The sequence below is a fragment of the Oryzias latipes genome, chromosome 13 (genome assembly GCF_002234675.1).
Source record: "Oryzias latipes chromosome 13, ASM223467v1".
In the NCBI taxonomy this organism is placed as follows: domain Eukaryota; kingdom Metazoa; phylum Chordata; class Actinopteri; order Beloniformes; family Adrianichthyidae; genus Oryzias; species Oryzias latipes.
Window position 1 is genome coordinate 26,990,460 of NC_019871.2, and position 25,303 is coordinate 27,015,762.

Consider the following 25,303-nt stretch of genomic DNA (forward strand, 5'->3'; position numbering starts at 1 on the left):
ATCTGAACAAGTGAAGACTTTAACCACTTCTGATTGGTCAGACTGATGACGTGTGATTAAGCCTCCAAGAATGATTGGTGGAGATAGTTAAAGACTTTTCCGCAAACAGCTGAAGCTACGGCTAAATCGCGGTACCGTCATTCTTATCAAAATGTCTTTAATAGAATCACAAAAACACAAAGAAAAAAGCATTTTACGATCTTTCATATTCCTAACTTCTCAGTGTTTTATCAGGGCCTGTTTGGATGAACAAAGAGCTGATATCCTCCAGGATTGCCATCTGCCATTTGTAATCTCCAATGACAGCCAATTTGTGTAAAATAAAGTGCATCAGTCATTAAAAAAATACATCAGTCTTTAAAAGAAAAAAATGTGCACCAATATTTTTTACAGAATTTCCTTGTACAACTTTACAAAACATTGAGAGCAAATTAAAAAAGATTTGTCTGAATAAGTTGTAATCATGTGAGCTGTTGTCACTAGCAAGCAGAGAGCAGGGTTCCATTGATGAAGTCAGCAGTAAACATTGGTTAAGATGCTGGCTGAATGTCAGAAGTGGGATTTGAACCTACACCTCTTCTGAGACTGCAACCTGAACGCAGTGCCTTGGACCACTCGGCCATCCTGACATCCTCCATGAAAGTTGATGGAAAGTTCTATACAAAAAAGACCAATGTGCTGAACAACATGTCTGTTCAGAAGGCAAAGATTGAATGGTGAAAACGGCCTTCTCTTTTTTAACAGAATTTAGACTACTGAGATGTTTGTCTTGCTGAGTAGCGCTCTAAACCATCTGAGCTAACTGGCCTTTCACAATGAGTTTGCTTGTCGTTAGAGACATGATCAGCAAAGAAGTTCCATTACAAAAGTGTTGCTACAAAACTGTCATATCTCCTGACGTCTCCAATTTAAGAAGTAAGTACATGCTTCTGCCCAGTTTCAAGCTGAGTACCTTTCGCTTTATAGGCGAACGTGATAACCACTACACTACAGAAACCTTAGTGACAGACATTGTTTTCTCACACTTCAGGAAAGGTTTTGGTAAGTTCAGCAAGATGCCCACTCTGCATTACAGCTAAGCCGTCAGACCGATTGTTCTAATGCAATGACTTGACTCCTCATTCATTAGCATCCAATGACAGCCAGGTAGCCCTTAATACTCCCGCAATAAGGACAAATACAATTTGTAACTTGTTTGTAAAGGACCTAAGAATTTGTTTCATTGGTATTAAGATAAATCCTCACTGCCAGGAAATCCCATCTCGTCCTTTTCCATTCACTTCAAAACAGAAAATTCTATATAATTGAAGTTCTTATAAACAAACACAAAACAAACCACACAGAACCTCAAAAAGAGTTTTCTGATGGAGGGAATCAGAAAGGATTGATCAGTCTTTCCTTCATTTCTAGCACGTCCGACAACAGCCTCCTAAGAGAAACAAGCCCGTTTTGTCTGAATGACTTGACATCAACCAAGTTTGTTGATGATGTTGCTTGACGGTAAATATAATGCACTGTTACATTGTTAAGGACAGCAGTGGACAGTTGAGCAAAAGCATGACTGCTGGCTGAATATCAGAATTTGGATTCAAACACGTGCCAGTACAAGACTGGAAGGAAATATGGCATGCGACTTCATTAAAATGTAGTGTGTCATGCCCTCCTTTCAATGCAGAAACCAAAAAGAAGCAGAAATTATAGCGCTGCCATATAAGACAGCAGCACTAAAGCTTTAGTTTTGCAAACATGTTGTAAAACAGACAGACCATTTTAGATAAATAGTTCACTCATGAACAAATCTGGTATTCATGTTGATTGTAATGCCTTGTGTTTAGTTGTCAAAAGAAGCAATTTTGTTTATGTCATCTATGCTTAACAGTTCGTTTTGGAAAATTGTCAAAGTTAGACATCTGTCGTTTCCGTGATTGACCTTCTTGTCCGTTTGCATAAAGTGGCTTCAAATAGCAGTGAGGTTAAGGAAGGATTCACAGATGAAGATCGCGCAAAAAATCTCAAAGATTTACATCTCAATGTGGATTCTCTCCCCATTCAGAGAAGCTTAGGATTGTGTTGGGATCTACAAACTGATAGCTTCACCTACCTTGTTTCCGGAGAAGTCAAACCCTTCACAAGAAGAGGCGTGCCATCAACAGTCAACTGTTTATATGACCCACTGGGTTTTGTGGCCCCCATAATCATGCATGGCACTCGTTTGTGATTTGTCATCAGAAGAGAGAGACTGGGAAAGAAGAAATGTGGATTTCTTGGAGAAACTCTTTAAAGGCTCCTGGAAATCTCCAGATTCCAAAGTGTTACTGTGCAGTTTCTCCAGGAAAAATGAAAGGAAGAAAACTCTGCATTTTTTCTGATGCTTCAGTTGTTGCTATAGGAGCAGCGGCTTACCTTCATTTAGTTGACACTGATGGCAAACATCATGTTGGGTTTGTGATGGGGAAGTCAAAACTTGCACCCCGGCCTGCACACACTGTACCACGCCTAGAACTGTGTGCCGCTGTCCTTGCAGTTGAAATGTTTGAACTGCTCAGAGACCTTCTGGACATGGAAGTGGACTGTGTTAGATTTTTCACTGACAGCAGGATTGTGTTAGGCTATATACACAATACCTCAAGAAGATTCTACATGTATGTGGCAACCGTGTCACTAGGATCAGAGTATCTACAAAGCCAAATCAATGGCAGTACGTTCCAACTGCATTAAATCCAGCCGACCAAGCGACCCGATCTGTTCGAGTCTCTGAGCTGCAGGCAAGCATCTGGTTTTCTGGTCCCCCTTTTCTTTTTCTTTTTTTTTTTTTTACTTGTCCTGTCCAACAGCTGGGCAGACAGATGAGAGCTGAGGGCCTCTTGTGTTGGACATATTTTACTTTAACAAGAGGGGTTATTAATCTTCAGACAAACCAAAGGTATGTCTGAATAAACCCCTTTTGTAATTGAGGCCAAACTTTATTAATTTCAATCATGTTTGAAAATCTTTGGTGTTGGACCGGACGGAAAAGGAAAGAGGGGAAGAAGAGAGAGGGACGTTAGAGAGGGGGGGTAGGAGGGTGATAATAGGAGGGGAAGGGGGGTAAGACCATGAAGCAGCATAAAGCAACAAGTTTACTGGTTGTTAATCATTATGGTAAGGTTCAAATGTAGTACAAAAAGGGCGGGGCCTATCCACACACACACTCAAATGTTATAAACACACCTGCTAGCTGCAAAAATGTCCACCTGTCGACATGTACACAAAACAGATACTGTTCACACGCATACTTATGCCTTAAAACCAACTAGTGTGAAATATTTCAGTCATTCAATCATGCAAACTGTTAGTGCAAAGGTGAGCTAACACCTGTGCTCAGGTGAGTGTTTATATTCTTCTAAAATGGATGGTGGAACGTGACAAGAAGGAGGGAGAGTGCCCAGCCATCCCCACCCCAAGACCCCCACTCAGCAGCAGCGGCAGCCGAAATCCCCCCAACGCCACACGGGAACCGGCAGGGAACAACCGCCGCCCGGGCGACCAAGCCCGCCACCCAGGCCAGGGCCAGCAGGACCGCCGCAAGGCCCCCAGAGCCAGAGAGCAGGGAGGCACGGAGGGAAAGAGAGCGCCGCCCCAGCCCAACCAGGAGAGCAGCCCCCCCGCCGCGCCGGGAGCGCCCAACGCAGGGCCCCACAGGAGAAGGACGCCCACAGCCCCAGACGAGCACCCCACCACCACCCAGGAGTTCCGGGCATCCCCTCGCCCCTACCCCAGGTACGAGCCAGGACCCCCCAAGGGAGACCCGCTCCGCACTCCAGGCAGCCATCCGCCCGGCCCACGGTTGGTCCATTGAGGAGCAAGGCAGGGGCCCGCCGCCCCCGCCCAGGAGGGGGGAACCCCGGGGAAAAAAGAGGGCCCACAAGGGGTGTTATAAATATGGCCCGACCAGGCTCGGCCATGTTGGAAGTTTGGCGGGGCCCAGCGCTCAGGGGCAAGGACCAGGACCCACCCCCCAGGGACACGAACACCCCCGGCTCAGGTGTAATATGAACTCCACCACCGTGCAGAGAGAGCACCGCCGGGCCCAGGGAGCCAGCACCCAAGGGACACGGCCACCATCGCCAAGAGGCCCGCACCCCCCACCAGGGAAGGGGTAGGGGACAGATGGACCCAGGTCCCACCTTCCTTGCAAAATGTGTGTGCGTGTATGTGTGTTTGAAAGGGTGTGTGTGCGCATGTGTGTGTGTTTATGTTGGAATGTATATATTGAAAGGGGAGGGGTGTGTGTACTAAGGGGGGTGCAGTTAAAATTGGCGAGTAGGGCACTAAGGGGACATCTCCTGATTACTCACAGTGATGTCCCCTCACCCCCCCTACCAAGGACCCTACATGTCTAAGGTGCAAATAAAACCGAAAGAGGGGGGGCCCACTCCATACGGCAACCATAGGAGGGGGGCCACTGCCAAGTAGCCCCCCCCCAAGGCGCATCGCAGGCTAGACCCCCCACCCCCTCACCCTAATATGAGGTTATATGAGGAAGGGGGTAAGTTGGGGACAGCTGGTAGACTGTCCCCCGGTGGTTCTGGTCCCCCTTTTCTCTACTCTGAAAAAATTTCAAAGTCACACCAAGCAAGTGTTTTTTCCTTGGTGGAACCAGCATCGGATAAAGATTTACGTCCAGAAATCACTACACTTCTGACTACAACATTAGAAACACAGCTGGGATCTCAGCGCTTTGAAAAGTTCTCCAACTGGACATCACTTTGCCGAGCCATAGCTAGACTCATTCATTTTGCATCACCCTTTAAGAAAAAGTTAAAGGATTACACTGGAACGCTGAGCATTGCAGAACTTGAGCAAGCAGAAGTTGTTATCATTCAAGCTGTTCATCGGGAAACTTCCCAAGGGACGTTCAGAAACCTTAAAGGTAGTCAAACTGCAAACAATGACAGTCTTGTGAAGCTTAATCCAGTTTTGGACAAGGATGGACTTTTAAGGGTTGGTGGACATTTATCTTCTGCTGATCTGACAGAAAAAGAGAAACATCCTCTAATCATTCCAGCTTCCCATCAAATTGCTACATTGCTTGCAAGATATTATCATGAGCAAGTCTCTCATCAAGGAAGACACAGAAGCATACGCTGTTGTGGATACTGGATCATCGGCGGTAAGCGTCTTGTGTCTTTGGTCATTCACAGATGTGTCACCTGTCGTAAGGTACGGGGAAAAAAGGAAACTCAGAAAATGGCTGACCTACCTGCAGGCAGAGTAACACCTGAACCTCCTTTCACAATGGTTGGTTTAGATGTTTTTGGCCCATGGTCAGTTGTCACACGTCACATGCATGGTGGTTGTGCTCAAAGTAAAAGATGGGCACTGCATGTCAACTGACAGTTTTATCAATGCTTTGAGAAGGTTTTTTGCTATTCGAGGTCCTGCCGCCAAACTTCTGCATTCAGACAGAGGGACAAATTTCATTGGAGCATGCAAAGAACTGGAATTTATCGCAGATGATAGTGTAGTTGGCAAATACCTACAAAAGAAAGGCTGTGTGTGGATGTTTAACACACCACATGCATCCCATATGGGAGGATCTTGGGAACGCCTAATTAGGGGTGCCAGACGTATCTTGGATGCAATGTTAATGAAGACAGACACAACTCATCTGACGCATGAGGTTTTGAGCACTTTCATGGTTGAAGTGATGGCAATCATGAACTCTAGGCCCCTGGTTGCCATATCAAGTGACCCAGACCATCCTGAGGTGCTAACCCCAGCTGCTTTACTGACACAAAAGATGAGCACTGTTTTTTCGCCTTCTGGAAGCTTCAAATCAGGTCAGCTGTTTGGAAAACAGTGGAGGCACGTTCAGCACCTCGCTGACACCTTTTGGAAAAGGTGGAAAAGGGACTATTTGTCAACGTTGCAGAGCCGCAGTAAGTGGACTCAGGATAAACCAAACATCCAAAAAGGAGATATGGTTCTGGTGAAGGATATCCAGACCAACAGAAATGAGTGGCCGTTGGGATTGATCGTGAAATCCTTTCGTAGCAAGGACGGTAAAGTACGTAAGATGGAAGTACGCACTGCATAAGACGGGACTTTAAAGACTTACCTTAGACCAGTTTCAGACATTGTTGTTCCTATCCCATATAACTGAAAAAGTTACGTAAATTTGTGTTGATGTTTGTTGTGATATAACAGCATTATTTCAAGCGGGGAGTGTAATGCCTTTTGTTAAGTTGTCAAAAGAAGCATTTTCGTTTATGTAATCTATGATTGACAGTTTGTTTTGGAAAATTGTCAGAGTTAGATATCTGTCGTTTCTGTTAAGTTTCGATTTTTCATTGTGTCAGAGTGAGTGCTCTCACCATGCGTTCTTGAGTTCAATTGAGCACATTTTCACGGAGATGCAGCCACGTTCATGCTGAGATGGCTCTGTGCGTGCAAGCATTGGGAATTTTCCGTCTTTGTAAGTTGATTATACATTGTTAATGTTTCTTAGGAAGTTGTTTAGCTGTTTCTTGTGTAGTTTAAAGTATTTCTTACAAGCTGTGAATTAGCAGTCGGCCTGTTATTCCTTGTTATGGAAAGCTAATGTCTGTGAACACATTTTTTCTGTTTTATTTCAGTTACAAAATAATAATATGAGTATTGTTCAAGAAGAAGAGAAATTAAAGAAGCAACTCAAACCAACTTGGAAATACTTGTATTCAGGGCTGGGCCTGGTCTTCCGGGGGCCCTAGGCGAAATTTAATCTGTGGGTCCTTTAACTGATCAGCAGAACTAACAAAGCGCAACTGTTGTAACATAAATGAGATCTCTATATTAATACATTTTGTGAATGTATTATTGTTGCTGCTGAAGAATTGAATACAGTATATTGCCTGCATGTTGGATGCACATTTAGTGGTGCCAAACCAATTTTAAAAGTGCAAAGAAAAAAATTTGAATGACAAGTGTATATATACATATATACATTTGTCAGGGAAGTGCCCCAAAAAAGGACAACAACTAGGCCACAGAAACACTGTTAGAGTGCGATGTCTGTCATTATAGACAATCTCCGTTTGGTAATACGTAATTGCGTCAGCATATGTAAACGTTGTTTTTACGTGCAGTTGAAAATAAAAAGGAAGGCGGGACCCCTCATCTGTGAGTGAAGGAGAAAGACGAAGTGAGTGGGGGACTGCACTTCAAGTGAACAGAAATTGTTTCCTGTGTCCATTTGTGAGAGCTAAGTAGCAAACTCGGTGTGTGGGAAGAAGGATGTCTTTGACGGCTGCAGCGTCGGGAGAGAGTTCCCAGGCAGCGAGAGAGACAACGGCTGCGCGAGAGCCAACAGGTTATGGGCCCAGGCAGGCTACGAACACACATGTGTATGGACGGGGACCGCCGCCACGATTCGACGGTGATGAAGCCAGATATCATATCTGGGAAGCAAGATTCCTGGCCTACCTAAAAACGATCGGACTCAAAGAAACCATTCTGGGAAGGGACCCAGTGGATACTGAGGCTGAGGAGATCGGTAGGAGGAATGAACTTGCTTATGCAGAACTGTGTGGCTGCTTGGACGATAAAACGTTAATGCAGATTCTCTATGAAGCTCCTGATGACGGGAGGAAAAGTTTGGAGATATTGAGGCGCCATTTTGAGTCGGAGGAAAAACCGAGAATCGTTAGCTTATACACAGAGCTAACTAACGTGCTAATGGCGGACGGTGAAGATTTGGCTGACTATTTAACACGTGTTGAGAAAATAGTGGCGGCATTGAACAGAGCAAAGGAGACGCTCAGTGATGCACTTTTGGTGGCGATGGTTTTAAAAGGCCTGACGGATGATTACAACCCATTTTCAGTGCATGTGACTCAAACAAGAGAGACATTGACTTTCACAGAATTTAAAACTCGGCTGAGAAGTTTTGAATGCACGCTAAAATACCGGAATAAAACCCGAAGTGATGAAGTCATGACAACAAGATACAAAGTCTCCAGACCAAAGCATAAAGTCGAGGAAAAGAGCCATTTCAACGGAGAATGCTTTATTTGTGAGAAGGTGGGACACAGAGCACGAGACTGCAGAAACAAAGACAAGAAGATCCATGGCAAGTACACGAAGGAGAACAAGTCTGCATGGGGCAGGAACAAGGTGGCGGCCATCTTGGAGGCTCCAGGGGATGGCACACCTGTGAGGGAAGATGCAAGACAAGCGGAGGAGGAGCAGAATTCATTCGTCCTAAAGGTGGATGGATATGCATCTCAGTCTACACCACGGAAAGGTCTTCTGGTGGACAGCGGTGCTTCTGCACACATTGTGACAGATGAAAAGGCCTTCATAAGGTTTGACAAAACTTTTCATCCAAAGAATCACGTGATGGAGTTAGCAGATGGCACAAGGAAAACTGGGAGTGTCCTGAAGAAAGGCGACGCCCAGATCGAGTTGGTCAACGACAAAGGAAAGGTGGTGAACGTCACTCTTTCATGTGCTCTGCTAATTCCTGAATACCCACAGAACATCTTGTCTGTGGAGGCTGCAGCTTCTAAGGGAGCAAAATTCCATTTTGAGAAGAGCAACAGCAAGATGATTCTTCCTGATGGAACAACATGCAGCATGAAGGTAAAAGGCAGACTGTATTACCTGGAGACTGTAGAGAAACCAGATGATGACAATAATGATGAATGTAACACCTGTTTTGATCTAAAAACCTGGCATGAAGTACTGGGTCACTGTAATTATGGTGATGTGCTTAAACTTGAGTCTGTTGTGGATGGCATGAAAATCAGAGAGAAAGCTAAGAAACCAGGTGAATGTGAGATTTGTCCACAAGGCAAATTTACTCAAACCAGAAACCGAGAAGGTGATGCCAGAGCTAAAGCTCCATTAGAACTTGTACACACGGACCTGGGGGGCCCTATTGCACCAGAGTCATTTGAGGGGTACAAGTATGCGATCACTTTCACTGATGACTTTTCAGGTGCTATTTATGTGTACTTCCTAAGAAACAAAAACAAAGCAGTTGAAGCTACGAAACAGTTTTTAGCAGACATAGCACCCTATGGTAAAGTAAAACGTCTCAGATCAGACAATGGGACTGAGTTTACTTCAGAAGAGTATCAGACACTGCTGATAGACAATACAATAAAACATGAAAGGTCAGCTCCATACTCCCCCCATCAAAATGGGACCGCGGAGAGGAACTGGCGAACAGTGTTTGAAATGGTGAGGTGTATGCTCATTGAATCAGGCTTACCCAAAGAGTTATGGCCTTATGCAGCCAGGATGGCTACAGTGATAAGAAACCGATGTTACTGTAAAAGAACAGGGGAGACACCATATTTTCTATTCACTGGTAAAAGACCAGATCTATCCAGAATGAGAAAATTTGGCTCAGAGTGTATTGTGTACGAACAAAACAAGAAAAAGTTAGACTCTAGAGGCAAAAAGGGGATTTTTGTTGGTTTTGATCGACATTCTCCAGCAAACATGGTGTTTTTTCCAGAAACCAAGAGTGTGCAGAAACACAGACTGATACACTTCATCACAAAAGAAAAGACAGAGAGTCAGACGCAGACTGACACAGAACAAATGGGAGACTACTTTGTAGAGCACGTACCAGGACCAACCAAAGACATTCAGTCAGAAACAGAACAGATAAGGACTGACAACCAAGAGACAGACACCGACGCCCAAACTACCCGTACATCAGACAGAGTGAGAAAGAAACCCAAATATATGAGTGTGCAGTACAGAACAGTGAACTAAGTGTTGACTACTGTTACAGGATGACTGTTGGGTTACCACAGAGCTATGAGGAGGCTGTAGCATCAGAGAAAGCAGACAGGTGGAGAAAAGCTATGATAGATGAGATGGTTTCATTCAAGGAAAATAACACCTTCACTCTTGTACCACTACCGGAAGGTAGACAGACAGTGGGGGGAAGGTGGGTTTATGCTATAAAAGAGGATGAAAAAGGGAATGAAACATGCAAGGCTAGATACGTAGCAAAGGGGTACACACAAGTCGAAGGACTGGACTACTCTGAAACGTTTTCTCCAACTGCTAGTCTGACATCACTACGCATGCTAATGCAATTAGCAACACAGTATGACCTTAAACTGCATCTGTTAGACGTTAAGGCAGCATACCTACATGCACCCATCGACTTTGAACTGTACATGGAACAACCACAAGGTTTTCATGTAAAATCTGAAAAAGGGGAGGAACTGGTATGTAAGTTAAACAAATCAATTTATGGCCTAAAACAATCTGGTAGGAACTGGAACTTGATGCTCCATGAATTTTTGACTAAAAATGAATTTGTACAGAGTCAAACCGATAACTGTGTTTACACCAAACAGTCTGACAAAGAAAGAGTAATATTGTTGGTATGGGTGGATGACATCATTGTTGCTGCTAGCAATGAGAAGGGTATGGAAGAAGTCAAGGAAAAACTGAAAAATAAGTTCAAAATGAAAGATTTGGGGAAGCTCTCTCATTTTATTGGCATTGAATTTACCCAAACTGCAGATACTGTCAAAATGAACCAATCCAGATACATTGAGAAAATTCTGGAAAGATTCGGGATGTGTGATTGTAAAGCCAGAGCTACCCCCAGTGAAACAAAATGTGATCTCACTCCAGAAGGAGATCCAACAAATCAGAGAAAATACAGGGAAATGTTGGGCAGCCTCATTTACATCATGAGCTGTACCAGAACAGACATCAGTTGGATTGTGAGTAAATTATCACAATATCTCTCAGATCCTAGAGAGAAGCACATGACAGCGGTGAAACATGTCTACAGGTATTTGAAAGGGACCAAAGGCATTGAGTTGTGTTATAGAAGAAGTGTCAACAAACTGGGACTGACTGGTTACTCTGATGCAGACTGGGCTAACGACCCAGATGACAGGAAAAGCACCACAGGTTACTGTTTCAGTTTAAATGAAGATGGTGCTGTCATTTCATGGAAAACCAAGAAACAGCAGACAGTAGCACTGTCGACGTGTGAGGCAGAATACATGGCCTTAGCAGGCACAATCCAGGAAGCTCTTTACCTCACACAACTATTGAAAGATATGGACTATAGCTTTCAGGACACTACGACTAAAATTTTTGAGGACAATCAAGGAACTATTCGTCTGGCTAAGAATCCTGTTAACCGCCAGAGAAGTAAGCATGTGGACATTAAATACCACTTTATAAGGTCTACTGTATTAGAGGGAAAAGTTGAACTGGTTTATTGTCCAACAGAAAGCATGGTGGCAGACGTGTTCACAAAGTCTGCCACAAAACCCAAAATAGAAAGGTTCTGTGCATACATGTTTGGTATGTAATGTTATTGATTTGAATGACATCATCGAGTGGGGGTGTTAGAGTGCGATGTCTGTCATTATAGACAATCTTCGTTTTGGAATACGTAAATGCGTCAGCATATGTAAACGTTGTTTTTACGTGCAGTTGAAAATAAAAAGGAAGGCGGGACCCCTCATCTGTGAGTGAAGGAGAAAGACGAAGTGAGTGGGGGACTGCACTTCAAGTGAACAGAAATTGTTTCCTGTGTCCATTTGTGAGAGCTAAGTAGCAAACTCGGTGTGTGGGAAGAAGGATGTCTTTGACGGCTGCAGCGTCGGGAGAGAGTTCCCAGGCAGCGAGAGAGACAACGGCTGCGCGAGAGCCAACAAACACAAGTGCTCTAATGAGACAAAAACAAAGACTATACCTCGATGACGATGGACTACTGTGTCGCAAAACAGCTTCCCGCTCACAGCTGATTCTTCCTACCAGATTTCAACAACTGGTTTATAAAGAACTACACGAAGAAATGGGTCATCTTGGGGTGGAGAGAGTTTTGCACCTTATTCGAGAGTGCTTCTATTGGCCACACATGCAGGAAGACGTGGAACACTATGTCACGCATGTGTGCAGGTGCTTGAAAAACAAACGCCCTAACAAGCCTGTCAAAGCTCCTCTCACGAATATTGTCTACCCCTTTGAATTGACCTCTTTTGATTTTCTGCATCCGGAAAAGTGTAAAGGAGGATTTGAATATATTCTTGTAGTGATGGATCACTTCACCAGATTTGCTCAGGCTTACCCGTGCCGAAACAAAGCTGCCAAAACCGCAGCAGAAAAGATTTTTGGAGACTTTGTGTTGAGATTTGGATTCCCCACCAAGCTTCACCATGACCAGGGAAGGGAGTTTGAGAACAAACTGTTCGCTAAACTTCAGGAGTACAGTGAGGTTTCTGGGTCTCACACAACACCGTATCATCCACAGGGAAATGGGCAAGTAGAAACATTCAACAGAACACTCTTGGCAATGCTTAGGAATTTGCCAGAACATGCTAAAACAGACCGGAAAGCTTCTCTTGCAAAGGTAGTCCATGCGTATAACTGCAAACGCAGCGAAGCTACGGGCTATGCACCTTATTTCCTTCTGTTTGGTCGCCAACCTAGACTCCCTATAGATCTCATGTTCGGCCTCATGGTGAAAGACCAAAGCCCATCACATGAAGACTATGCAGAGAAATGGAGAAAAAGAATAACTGAAGCATACCAACTAGCTTCAAAAACAGCCATCAAAGAAGGAGTCAGAGGAAAAATTCACTACGATAAAAAAATATATGGCGCAGAGTTGAATCCTGGCTGCAGAGTACTAGTCCGGACTTTCACTGAGAGGGGAGGACCGGGTAAATTGAGGTCATATTGGGAAGAAAAGGTGTATATTGTGACAGAGAAAACACCCTGAAAGCCCAGTTTATGAAGTAAAGCCAGAGACTGGAAAGGGCCGTGTTAAAATCCTTCACCGGAATCTTCTGCTGCCGTGTGACTTTCTCCCACTAACTAGTGAACCTGAGCCAACTAAATCTTGACGGAAGAGAAAAATTAGTCTCCGGAAACAAAAAGAAGAGGAATCTGTGTCTGATGATGAGGAACAGTGGACATCAATGGTTGGACTAAAATCGAGATGGGAAGATCGAGGGGAGCACCAGCGAAGAACAGAAGCAGCAGACTCTGAACCAGACAACAGAGAGGCGTCACAGACAGAGCAGAAGGATGAGGATGAACCAGAACTGGCAACAGATGCTCCAGCAGAGATTGACAAAACGCCTGACACAGAGAAAGAAGAGTCATCACCCTCTTCTTCCAGTGACGATGAGGATCCTGAAACACCACAGACAGTGAAAAATTATCCGTTTCGTAAAAGAAAACCCAAAATGGTGTTTACATATCAACAATTGGGGCAGCCTACATTTTCACATGCTTAGTGAATGTGATTTTTAGTTTGTTCCTTCTTAAGTAAAAGTTGTAAAAAGAGTTGTGATTTGAAAAAGTTGAGTTCATAGTTTTACCAAACCATGATTAAGTTTAAGTTTTGACATTGGTGCTTTTTTAACACATAATGAGTCAAAAATTAGATCTACTGAAGTACACAAAATAGAATGAAGACTTTTTTAAGGTTAAAGTGCCTTACTCAGAGCAGATGCAGATACCTGTTTGTTCGACAGATGTTGCAGTGGACAGTTGACGTGCACATCAACTACTGCTGCGACCATGTGGCATTAAGTAGAGATACCTGCCATATGGACTACTGGATATCAGTATTGCGTCTGTGACTTAACGTGACCTCTGACTCTTATGAAAGGACTGCTTTAGTGTAAAAACATCAGGAAAAATGTTTCTTATAATGTCGGGACGCCATTGAATTTTTGAGGGGAGAGTGTAGGGACAGTGAAAATAAGCCACCCCTTTGTTAATTATTTTATAATTGTTAAATGTTAAAACTGTTTCAAGTGTTGTGGGTTAATTACAAATTATGCAGTACTGCAAATGGCCAGCAGGTGGAACGAGCGCTGTCGAGCAAGAATGACGTCATGCTCGAGCGCGCACAGCAGCATGAAAGAGAGAGGGAAGAGAAAAGAGATCGGAGGAGCGCTGAGAGTTCGTTTTCCTAGAAAAAACCCACCTGTATGAGCTGGCAGCCGCTGCTGTACTGAAAAGAACCCGTAAATAAACGCACAAAATGTTCAGTGGTCTGCTGCTCATTTAAAGTGTGCAACAATTAAAACAGACTAAACATAAAAAAATATTTCTGTAAAAGAAATAAAATCATTAAATTTAGACCAAAAAAAACATAGGGACCGGTGTTGGATGACTCTAGCATCATAACTAATTAGGATAAAGTATTAGCAAACTATCCTGAGTTAAGCATTCATTGCAAATCCCATCACTAGGAGACAGTTCGCTGCATTCAATGCCAGATGCATTTAACCTCTGTTGCCTTGTTTCCAAATATACTGGAAGGTTTCACAAGCCAGTAATTTTTGAAGACCGAAGGGAATAAACCTACGAGCCATGCTAAAGCTAACACGCTAACGACTGACCGGTACAGAATCAAATCAAGTCAGATTTCTGACTTTAATCTCAGAATTCTGACTTGTTTCTCAGAATTCTGACTTTAATTCAAGAATTCTGACTTTTTTCTTAGAATTCTGACTTTAATCGCATGTGAATCATGTGAACCACATCCTTCAGCACTACAGTATCTGAGGAGCTGGAGAAGTGAAACCAACAATTGACGTCTGTAAGTGTCTTTTTGCATGCTCAAGGCTTACCAGAGGAGGTCATTTTGCTAATGGAAGAACAGAAGGTAAGTAAAAAGAAACTGTGTTAAACTGGATCTTGTAAATGAAAGAGCAGCAGGCCATGCTAGCATTTTGCAAGAGCCATGCCGGGCTTTGTATAGCTGTTGCAAAAGGGTCTTTGTCTAGATGTGTTTAGCACCCCCATTGTCGTGCCCGTTTATATCAACAACTACCTTATATTCTTGTTTTTTTATAGCCTTCAGAAAATACTCTCTACATATGTCTAACAGATTGTCTTGGTGCATGATATACCCACCGATCTTTACTCTCCAATACAATAACATTCAGTTTTAAGCCTTCTCTTCACGTGACACATTGTCTCTTTTTATTATTTCATTTCCAAACAAACACTCTCCATACGACGGGCCCCCCGTTACTGAATCATACCCTTTCATTACATTTAATACAACACAAATTTGTTAATCTGTATCTGCGCAAGTTTAAATAAAGCTCAGGAGGTGGAAGTCACGTGACACCTCAGAGTAGCGTTGCGTATCCACGCCAACCGCCGTTTCTTCTTCGTGGAACAGAGAACCGCAGCAATGTGTTTACTATTTTGAAGACACATTAGCACCCACATTAAGCTATTGGCATCACAACAAACTTTACAGGGTACAGTTTATTATTTTTTTAAAGGGCGGGGGTTTTTGAAGCACCGGGAAGCTTGAACGTTACGTCAATTATGTACGTAATTCTGCAGAATCAGATGATTGACTCTTTTGTCTACTATTTTTTTCTCAGCTGCATTTTCATAGTCCGTTCGGATTCACCTGATTAACCACAGTTGTCCAGTTTTAGTGGGCTTATAAATGGCCACCAAGTACATGTATGTCAAATGTTCGCACACAGCTCACACACTGCTCTCTGGCTCTGGGGGCCTCGCGGCGGTCCTGCTGGTCCTGGCCTGGGTGGCGGATTTGGTCGCCTGGGGGGCGGTTGTCCCCTGCCTGCTGCCGTGTGGCGTTGGGGGGTTCCGGCTGCCGCTGCTGCTGCGGCGGGGGTCTGGGTGTGGGGGTGGCTGGGCGCTCCTCCTCCTCCTTCTTTTCACATTCCACCATCCATTTTAGAAGAACATAAACACTCACCTGAGCACAGGTGTTAGCTCACCTTTGCACTAATAGTTTGCATGATTGAATGAATGAAAGATCTCACATTAGTTGGTTTAAAGGCATAGGTATGCGTGTGTGAACACTATCTGTTTTGTGTACATGTTGACATGTGGACATTTTTGCAGCTAGCAGGTGTGTTGATAACATTTCAGTGTGTGTGTGTGGACAGGCCCCACCCTTTTTTTACTACATTTGAACCTTACCGTAATGATAAACAACCAGTAAACTTGTCTGCTCTATGCTGCTTCATGGTCTTATCCCCCCCTCCCACTATCACCCCCCCCCCTCTCTAACATCTCTCTCTCTTCTTCCCTCCAGAAAAGAAAAAGAGAGAGAATAAAAAGAAAAAAAGAAGAAGAAAAAAATGTTCGCACACAGCAAGAAAGAAGCTCCATTTCGCACTTTTTTTATTTACGCTTCTGAAAATACTACTGGACTTGTTTTTTCCTATATGTTCCGTGTGACATCAAATAAAACTCGTTTTTTTGAACTAATGTGTTTTTTTGTGCAGATTGACAGTGATGTCATCGCTTTGGAGGATCCAGAAATAACACTTCACATCCTTTCCTGTGGAGTCTGCAACATGTCAATGCAGAAAAGAATCCTTTTGCTGAGATTTCTTCCCATCAGATGCTACACTCTACATTGCCTCTTAGACACTGGACACTTGTTCTTGTTATCATTTTTAAGCACATTTATTTAAGTTGTTTTTTTTTATCTGTGGTTTTTATTGGAGCTATGGTAACAATATAATTTAACTGTTATGGAATCAATCAAGTTTTATTTCACAAAAAATTGAAACCAAAAAGAAACCGAAATGATAGTGCTGCCATATAACACAGAAGCACTAAAGCTTCAGATATTGTCACAAATGTTGTGAAACAGACAGGTCATTTCAGTCATGTGGTGTTCCTTAATGATCTGTTGATTTTTATAAAGATGGCAGCCATTTTTGTGATGGCAACAGTGAACAAGCAGGAATTACGAGGTTACCCAGCAAATGGTTTTGCATATTCTGTTAGCTAATCTAGAAAGCAGTGCTGCCAGTCAAGGGAATTGAACCCCGGTCTTTTGCGTGGGAGCCGAAAATGGTTGACAAGTAGTTGACAAGTCAGTAAAAAAGAAAGGCCCTTTTTCCCAATTCAATCTTTGCTTTCTGAACAAACAAGCACTTGTAGCACATAAGACTTTTTTGTTTCACAGTTTCCAAAGTTGGTCCAGGAAGATGTCGGGATGGATGAGCAGTCCAAGGCACTGCGCTAACGTTGCAGTCTCGTACTGGCACGTGTTTGAATCCAACTTCTGACATTCAGCCAGCAGTCATGCTTATGCTCAACTGTCCACTGCTGTCCTCAACAATGTAACAGTGCATTATATTTACCGTCAAGCAACATCACCAACAAACTTGGTTGATGTCAAGTCATTTAGACAAGACTAACCTGTTTCTTTTAGGAGGCTGTTGTCGGTAGTTTCTGTGGTAAATTCATGGTAAATACCATGAAACATACGAGTGTAGACTTAAATTCAAGGTACTTTATTTGTACTTACCTTGTTCTTACATGTGGTAAGTACCATAAAAGACACCGTTGCACAACATGTAAATACCCAGTAAGTATATTATAAATTTCCAGTATGTACCACATAAGTATGAACCAAGTAGTACCACATAAATACAGAGCAAGTACCATGCAATTACAGAGTAGAAACATCAAAGTGCCATGTACGTGCCCAGTAAGTCACATAAATAATACCATGTAAATACCCGACAAGTACCCAGTAAATTCCATAAAAAGGACCATGTAAATACCCTGTAAGTACCCAGTGGTTACACAATAAGTACCATCTAAATACCACTTAAGTACACTGTAAGTACTGTACCGTAAAATAATGCGTTACCAAATAAGGTGTGTATGTGTGTGTCAGTGGGAATATCTCACGTGCTGAGAATTTCAACCAAAAGCGGTTGTGGCACAACGCCTGATCAGTGACCTCCAGAACATTTCTGTACCCCACTGCACTGCTGCCCCTGTGACCCCGTCCCATATGAGTGGAAGAAGATGGATGGATGGATAGTTAGTTGTCTGGAAGTGGGTTTTTTTTCTGCACAAACAAATCTCTCTATGTGCAGAAATAGTTTTTGTGTTCCTTTGTGCATTAGTAGGTTCTGTCCGGTTGCTTTGTCTTTCCCTAGATTCTAAAAAAGACTTTTTTTTAGTGAATTTAAGACAAACAGGCTGTGAAAACAATATGGTCCTTGGTCAGTGACTGCTGTGGGCCATGATAACAATAATAATAATAAAAAAATAAATAATAAAATACACGAATTGAGTATCTAATAATACATTAATAGTAATAAAATGATAAAAAATAAAATAATAATCATAAATTAATAATAATAAACAAACAAAAATGAATCCATACTTACATAAATATCAGTGTAAAATGTATAGATAATGAACCATATTAAAGCCTGGCAGTCCTGTGGGTTTTCTCCAAGTTCTTCGGTGTCCCCACAGTAACTGTTAATGATTGGCTAGTGACTGATAAATATCCCCTCCCTGAATCGCCACCTTATCGTGGTGGAGGGGTTTGCGTGCCCGAATGATCCTAGGAGCCGGTAGCTGGGTGGTGTTCCACCTCCAACTGGTCCTGGTAGATGGGCCAGACTAAGGGCGATTCAGACAAAAAGCTTTTCATTACTAGATTCACTTACTCCCCCCAATCAGAGTTACCAGAGCCCCACCCTGGAGCCAGGTTAGTTAGTTCTTTTCTGGTGGCTTTTAATTGCTCTGGGGCAGTGGACAGCAAGCATGTTGTCTTGAAGGCCCCCCGAGGCAAAGGAACTTTCCCCCGTGTCTATGTGGCAGATGACACCTTCCCATTGCAGAAAAACGCGATGCAGTCATTCCCTGGACGCCTCCTTACTCGATAGAGGTGGACCTTTAACTGCCACCTATCACCAGCCCAGCTGCTTGTGAAGAAAAAGCCTTCTGGATGGTCTCTACACAGTGGAGTCTGTATTGACATCTGACTGAAGATCCAGAACAGAGTGTGAAGTTCTAGTGTTCTGCACAGCTTCATCAGGTCCTCAGGAACCACAGGAACCTGCAGTGATGAGGCTGTGGTAACTGAAGACGAGCAGCTGCACGGGATAAGATAGGTTGCTTCCAGCAGAGAGGCTCTCCAGCTGAGAAACTCCTTCATGATCCACTTTCCAGCAGAGGGAGCAGACCCATGGCAGCTCCAGAACGGTGTTTTCTGACCCACAACGGCTCTTTTCAGAGCTACCCACAAACCTTTAAGAGCTTGATTCTCTCTTTTTTAGTTTTTACTCAAAACTTTTAAAGTACTACATCAGTTGAAAAGGTAAGAGATTAAAACAGGTTAAAAATTCCATTTGGACTGGAGCAGAACTGCCCTCTTCCTCATAAAATCATACTGCTATAGGTGCAGGACGCTGCTCAGTGGCATAAAAGCAGTCGCCATGGATATATATTACTGGGTTGGCGTGATATACGACGTGACACACATGCGCCATTACTATCTGCATTGAGTCTTGCATTGAGTCTTGCCCGTCTTGCTGAGTAAAGTAATGACAAGGTCCAAACAGGCACGCAAAGAATCACAAAAGGGGACGCAATATTTTACAATCAACTGCAAAAATGATGAGAGCAATATTTTATGATGGGGAGGAGTCAGCTTGTGCAGGTTAGTAATCCCATTTTAATAGAAAGAAATCAGGCTGGGAAGTGTGAAGTGGGTGCTAAAGTGGGTGCTAGCATGCAAGTTTGGGTCATCAATGTATATTATTATCAAGAAAGTGACTATTTGCACGTAAATACAAGTGGCAAGTGCTGAACCTTTTTCTTGGCCAAACGGACCCAGACGAATGGTTAAGGTTAGGATTAAGTTTAGGGTTGGTGTTAAACACACCAAACGGTTCCTGAGCGCTGCTGTGTCTGCAGCTCACCGCTCTCCCAGGGGATGGGTCAAATGTGGAGAACAAATATCCCACATCTAGGTGTGTTACATCTAATGGGACTTTAATTTTGAATACGTGCAACCAACAACGTGTGGTCTGGAGGGAATTTCGATGGATGCACGCAAAAGCAGGAAACAAGGGCAGCAGAGTTAAAAAAAATGTATTACAAAATTCTAAACCCAATTAAAAATGATTTGTTAAAATACATGCACGCCAAATACATAAATTATAACAGAAGTTCAGTGCGCTGAGGACCTGAATGGCAAAGGGAGGTGGAGGCTCCCTTAGAACAAAAAATATAAAATCACCCCAATCACGTGATTTAGATCACACACACATGTGAACCCTTCAACCCAAGGACACGTCACTCCAGACCAGGAAGGCTTCCATCTTAGGCACAGGACTGACACCTGGGTCCTCAGTGCTGGGGGAGGGGGGCAAATAGGGAAGGATTAGTGGCGTTATAAAAAAAAAATATTTATATAAAGAATTTTCCTCTTTTCCTCCCCCTCTTTCGGTTTTATTTGCACCTTAGACATGTAGGGTCCTTGGTAGGGGGGGTGCTTGGACATCACTGCAAGCAAGCAGCTGATGTCCTCCTGGCACCCTACCCGCCAATTTTAACCGCACCTTAGACATTTAGGGCCCCTTGGTGTGGAGGGTGAGGGGACATCACTGTGAGTAATCAGGAGATGTCCCCTTAGTGCCCTACTCGCCAATTTTAACTGCACCCCCCTTAGTACACACACCCCTCCCCCTTCAATATATACATTCAAACATAAACACACACACATGCACACAAACACCCTCTCAAACACCCATACACGCACACACATTTTACAAGGAAGGTGGGACCTGGGTCCATCTGTCCCCTACCCCTTCCCTGGTGGGGGGTGTGGGCCCCTTGGCGATGGCGGCCGTGTCCCTTGGGTGCCGGCTCCCTGGGCCCGGCGGTGCTCTCTCCGCACGGTGGGGGGGTTCATATTACACCTGAGCCGGGGGTGTTCGTGTCCCTGGGGGGTGGGTCCTGGTCCTTGCCCCTGGGCGCTGGGCCCCGCCAAACTTCCAACATGGCCGAGCCTGGTCGGGCCATATTTATAACATCCCTTGTGGGCCGCCCTTTTTTCCCCGGGGTTCCCCCCTCCTGGGCGGGGGCGGCGGGCCCCTGCCTTGCTCCTACCTGGACCTACCGTGGGCCGGGTGGGTGGCTGCCTGGAGTGCGGAGCGGGTCTCCCTTGGGGGGTCCTGGCTCGTACCTGGGGTCGGGGCGGGGGGATGCCCGGAACTCCTGGGTGGTGGTGGGGTGCTCGTCTGGGGCTGTGGGCGTCCCTCTCCGGTGGGGCCCTGCGTTGGGCTCTTCCGGCGCGGCGGGGGCTGCTTTCCTGGCTGGGCTGGGGCGGCGCTCTCTTTCCCTCTGCGCCTCCCTGCTCTCTGGCTCTGGGGGCCTCGCGGCGGTCCGGCTGGCCCTGGCCTGGGTGGCGGTCTTGGTCGCCCGGGGGGCGGTTGTTCCCTGCCTGTTCCCGTGTGGCGTTGGGGGAATTCCGGCTGCCGCTGCTGCTGCGGCGGGGGTATGGGTGTGGGGGTGGCTGGGCGCTCCTCCTCCTTCTTTTCACATTCCACCATCCATTTTAGAAGAACATAAACACTCACCTGAGCACAGGTGTTAGCTCACCTTTGCACTAATAGTTTGCATGATTGAATGAATGAAAGATTTCTCACTAGTTGGTTTAAAGGCATTCGTAAAAGAAGAAGGCTGAAGGACACAGTACATGCACACAAAACAGATAGTGTTCACACGCATACTTATGCCTTAAAACCAACTAGTGTGAAATATTTCAGTCATTCAATCATGCAAACTGTTAGTGCAAAGGTGAGCTAACACCTGTGCTCAGGTGAGTGTTTATATTCTTCTAAAATGGATGGTGGAACGTGACAAGAAGGAGGGAGAGTGCCCAGCCACCCCCACCCCAAGACCCCCACTCAGCAGCAGCGGCAGCCGAAATCCCCCCAACGCCACACGGGAACCGGCAGGGAACAACTGCCGGCCGGGCGACCAAGCCCGCCACCCAGGCCAGGGCCAGCAGGACCGCCGCAAGGCCCCCAGAGCCAGAGAGCAGGGAGGCACGGAGGGAAAGAGAGCGCCGCCCCAGCCCAACCAGGAGAGCAGCCCCCCCGCCGCGCCGGGAGCGCCCAACGCAGGGCCCCACAGGAGAAGGACGCCCACAGCCCCAGACGAGCACCCCACCACCACCCAGGAGTTCCGGGCATCCCCTCGCCCCTACCCCAGGTACGAGCCAGGACCCCCCAAGGGAGACCCGCTCCGCACTCCAGGCAGCCATCCGCCCGGCCCACGGTTGGTCCATTGAGGAGCAAGGCAGGGGCCCGCCGCCCCCGCCCAGGAGGGGGGAACCCCGGGGAAAAAAGAGGGCCCACAAGGGGTGTTATAAATATGGCCCGACCAGGCTCGGCCATGTTGGAAGTTTGGCGGGGCCCAGCGCTCAGGGGCAAGGACCAGGACCCACCCCCCAGGGACACGAACACCCCCGGCTCAGGTGTAATATGAACTCCACCACCGTGCAGAGAGAGCACCGCCGGGCCCAGGGAGCCAGCACCCAAGGGACACGGCCACCATCGCCAAGAGGCCCGCACCCCCCACCAGGGAAGGGGTAGGGGACAGATGGACCCAGGTCCCACCTTCCTTGCAAAATGTGTGTGCGTGTATGTGTGTTTGAAAGGGTGTGTGTGCGCATGTGTGTGTGTTTATGTTGGAATGTATATATTGAAGGGGGAGGGGTGTGTGTACTAAGGGGGGTGCAGTTAAAATTGGCGAGTAGGGCACTAAGGGGACATCTCCTGATTACTCACAGTGATGTCCCCTCACCCCACCTACCAAGGACCCTACATGTCTAAGGTGCAAATAAAACCGAAAGAGGGGGGGCCCACTCCATACGGCAACCATAGGAGGGGGGCCACTGCCAAGTAACCCCCCCCAAGGCGCATCGCAGGCTAGACCCCCCACCCCCTCACCCTAATATGAGGTTATATGAGGAAGGGGGTAAGTTGGGGACAGCTGGTAACCTGTCCCCCGGTGGTTCTGGTCCCCCTTTTCTCTACTCTGAACAAATTTCAAAGTCACACCAAGCAAGTGTTTTTTCCTTGGTGGAACCAGCATCGGATAAAGAGTTACGTCCAGAAATCACTACACTTCTGACTACAACATTAGAAACACAGCTGGGATCTCAGCGCTTTGAAAAGTTCTCCAACTGGACATCACTTTGCCGAGCCATAGCTAGACTCATTCATTTTGCATCACCCTTTAAGAAAAAGTTAAAGGATTACACTGGAACGCTGAGTATTGCAGAACTTGAGCAAGCAGAAGTTGTTATCATTCAAGCTGTTCATCGGGAAACTTCCCAAGGGACGTTCAGAAACCTTAAAGGTAGTCAAACTGCAAACAATGACAGTCTTGTGAAGCTTAATCCAGTTTTGGACAAGGATGGACTTTTAAGGGTTGGTGGACATTTATCTTCTGCTGATCTGACAGAAAAAGAGAAACATCCTCTAATCATTCCAGCTTCCCATCAAATTGCTACATTGCTTGCAAGATATTATCATGAGCAAGTCTCTCATCAAGGAAGACACAGAAGCATACGCTGTTGTGGATACTGGATCATCGGCGGTAAACGTCTTGTGTCTTTGGTCATTCACAGATGTGTCACCTGTCGTAAGGTACGGAGAAAAAAGGAAACTCAGAAAATGGCTGACCTACCTGCAGGCAGAGTAACACCTGGACCTCCTTTCACAATGGTTGGTTTAGATGTTTTTGGCCCATGGTCAGTTGTCACACGTCACATGCATGGTGGTTGTGCTCAAAGTAAAAGATGGGCACTGCATGTCAACTGACAGTTTTATCAATGCTTTGAGAAGGTTTTTTGCTATTCGAGGTCCTGCCGCCAAACTTCTGCATTCAGACAGAGGGACAAATTTCATTGGAGCATGCAAAGAACTGGAATTTATCGCAGATGATAGTGTAGTTGGCAAATACCTACAAAGAAAGGCTGTGTGTGGATGTTTAACACACCACATGCATCCCATATGGGAGGATCTTGGGAACGCCTAATTAGGGGTGCCAGACGTATCTTGGATGCAATGTTAATGAAGACAGACACAACTCATCTGACGCATGAGGTTTTGAGCACTTTCATGGTTGAAGTGATGGCAATCATGAACTCTAGGCCCCTGGTTGCCATATCAAGTGACCCAGACCATCCTGAGGTGCTAACCCCAGCTGCTTTACTGACACAAAAGATGAGCACTGTTTTTTCGCCTTCTGGAAGCTTCAAATCAGGTCAGCTGTTTGGAAAACAGTGGAGGCACGTTCAGCACCTCGCTGACACCTTTTGGAAAAGGTGGAAAAGGGACTATTTGTCAACGTTGCAGAGCCGCAGTAAGTGGACTCAGGATAAACCAAACATCCAAAAAGGAGATATGGTTCTGGTGAAGGATATCCAGACCAACAGAAATGAGTGGCCGTTGGGATTGATCGTGAAATCCTTTCGTAGCAAGGACGGTAAAGTACGTAAGATGGAAGTACGCACTGCATAAGACGGGACTTTAAAGACTTACCTTAGACCAGTTTCAGACATTGTTGTTCCTATCCCATATAACTGAAAAAGTTACGTAAATTTGTGTTGATGTTTGTTGTGATATAACAGCATTATTTCAAGCGGGGAGTGTAATGCCTTTTGTTAAGTTGTCAAAAGAAGCATTTTCGTTTATGTAATCTATGATTGACAGTTTGTTTTGGAAAATTGTCAGAGTTAGATATCTGTCGTTTGTTAAGTTTCGATTTTTCATTGTGTCAGAGTGAGTGCTCTCACCATGCGTTCTTGAGTTCAATTGAGCACATTTTCACGGAGATGCAGCCACGTTCATGCTGAGATGGCTCTGTGCTTGCAAGCATTGGGAATTTTCCGTCTTTGTAAGTTGATTATACATTGTTAATGTTTCTTAGGAAGTTGTTTAGCTGTTTCTTGTGTAGTTTAAAGTATTTCTTACAAGCTGTGAATTAGCAGTTGGCCTGTTATTCCTTGTTATGGAAAGCTAATGTCTGTGAACACATTTTTTCTGTTTTATTTCAGTTACAAAATAATAATATGAGTATTGTTCAAGAAGAAGAGAAATTAAAGAAGCAACTCAAACCAACTTGGAAATACTTGTATTCAGGGCTGGGCCTGGTCTTCCGGGGGCCCTAGGCGAAATTTAATCTGTGGGTCCTCTAACTGATCAGCAGAACTAACAAAGCGCAACTGTTGTAACATAAATGAGATCTCTATATTAATACATTTTGTGAATGTATTATTGTTGCTGCTGAAGAATTGAATACAGTATATTGCCTGCATGTTGGATGCACATTTAGTGGTGCCAAACCAATTTTAAAAGTGCAAAGAAAAAAATTTGAATGACAAGTGTATATATACATTTGTCACCTATCACTGGGATGACCCAGTGATAGGTGAGGTGCTGAAATATGTGTTGTCAGGGAAGTGCCCCAAAAAAGGACAACAACTAGGCCACAG

General features: G+C 44.9%; 1 non-coding gene across 1 annotated transcript; it reads right to left on the minus strand.

Moving 5' to 3' along the window:
- Window positions 1–924: 924 nt before the first annotated feature.
- On the minus strand, window positions 925–997 carry trnay-aua. The gene has a single exon. It is a non-coding gene; the product is annotated as a tRNA-Tyr (tRNA).
- Window positions 998–25,303: the final 24,306 nt, after the last annotated feature.